Below are 1,638 nucleotides of genomic sequence, written 5' to 3' on the forward strand. Positions count from 1 at the left end.
AAGAGAAAGGAACAATTGAAATCGCATCATATGACCCCTTTAAATAGAGACTAACCCACACCTCTTATTGCTATTGCTCAGGTCAATAGGTCAATAAACATTGATGCTGCACCATCATTTAGTTTGAGTACAAGCACACAAAACATGCATGATTTGGTGCAAACTTTCAAAACTTTTTGGGAAGTTTCTAGAAATGTACCGGATATTTTCCACCCCTTTGCAATCCTAATTAATAATAAATATATTTATATATTTAACAATAATACATTTTTATTAGTATTTTATTTTACCATGAAATTGTATAATAGAAATACTCCTTTTGTTTTTATTTAGTACTTGTTTATATTTATTAATATATAACTATAACATATATAAATTATATTATTAATTATATCATTATTAATAAATATATTTGTATATTAATAAATAATATAATTTTTTATAAATATACAAATATTTAAAAAAAAATTAAATATACATATCACTAAAACTAATCGAATAGTAATATTTCACTAGAATAAAAAATAATCAAGTATTAATAATACAAATGTTTAACTTTGCAACTGTAAAATTACAAAGCTAATATTTATGGCTGTCTAAATTTCTGTAGATAATCAAGTTGCTCTGAGATAATGAGCTTCACTCTGAAACACACAGTGCACATACTTATTTCATTTTATAATCGCACTAAGCCACATCGTGATTATTATTTGGAGACAAAAGCACTTGGTAAAACATTATCAAACTGAACGAACTTCAGCCTGCATTTACACTGCAATGCCTAATGCACAAATGCAACTAAAATTGATAATATAATAATAGTTTAATTAATACAAAAAATTAAAAAAATAAATAAAGAGAAAAAAAATGTCTTAATGTACTGTGATTAATCAACTGGGGAATTATGGTGATATTTATTATTAATTAACATTTTTTGCTGTCTTGCCTTAAGTATTTAAAAATATATAGTTTAAAGGCATTTATAAGCGGTTATTTAAAAAGTGTGGCCTTTTCTGCACCGAGTCATATTTTGTTTGCATCATAATGTTAATTAAAATGCAAGATGTATGTTCTGAAGTTATTTTACATAAACTAATTAGGGCTGAACGATGAATTGCATTTGCAATAATATCGCGATATGAAAAAACGTGATTTTTCAATTGCAGAGGCTGCGATTACACTCGGTCACGTGACACGCGAGAGTAAAGAAGTGTGTTCGACTTGAAGAAAGCGACCGTTGCAAATCATTTTATCTTTGTGTCAGTACGTCATTAATAGAACAAGGCATCAGTTTAATGTCGGGTTTTGTCGTGTCGCGTTGCGCGCCCCGCGCCGCATCCAGTGTACACAGCATCACTGATTATAATGGGTTCTACTGTATTTTGCCGCTCGCGTCCAGTGTACTAGAGAGAAGAATAATAATAACAGTTATTCTCTCTATGCTATTTTTCAATGTTTCAAGTGATGCAGATGTGTTTTTTTTCCCTGTAGATTTTTTAAATTAAAAAAGCATTCATTTTTCATAATGTTTAGTGAAACTAAATTACCTAAAGTAGTGTGGTAAAGCAACAGATTTGTTGGTTACACTTTACTTGAAGGGGTGTGCATAAGACTGAAATGACATCTTCATAATCATGA

The 1,638-nt window shown here is 29.1% G+C and overlaps 1 protein-coding gene across 1 annotated transcript in view; it reads right to left on the minus strand.

Annotated features, from left to right (window-relative positions):
• Positions 1-1,638, minus strand: part of LOC107666132 (immunoglobulin superfamily member 8-like) — a 13,774-nt gene that overhangs the window by 4,298 nt on the left and 7,838 nt on the right. The window lies entirely within an intron of this gene.

The sequence above is a fragment of the Sinocyclocheilus anshuiensis genome, unplaced genomic scaffold, assembly GCF_001515605.1.
Source record: "Sinocyclocheilus anshuiensis isolate Anshui unplaced genomic scaffold, SAMN03320099.WGS_v1.1 scaffold447, whole genome shotgun sequence".
In the NCBI taxonomy this organism is placed as follows: domain Eukaryota; kingdom Metazoa; phylum Chordata; class Actinopteri; order Cypriniformes; family Cyprinidae; genus Sinocyclocheilus; species Sinocyclocheilus anshuiensis.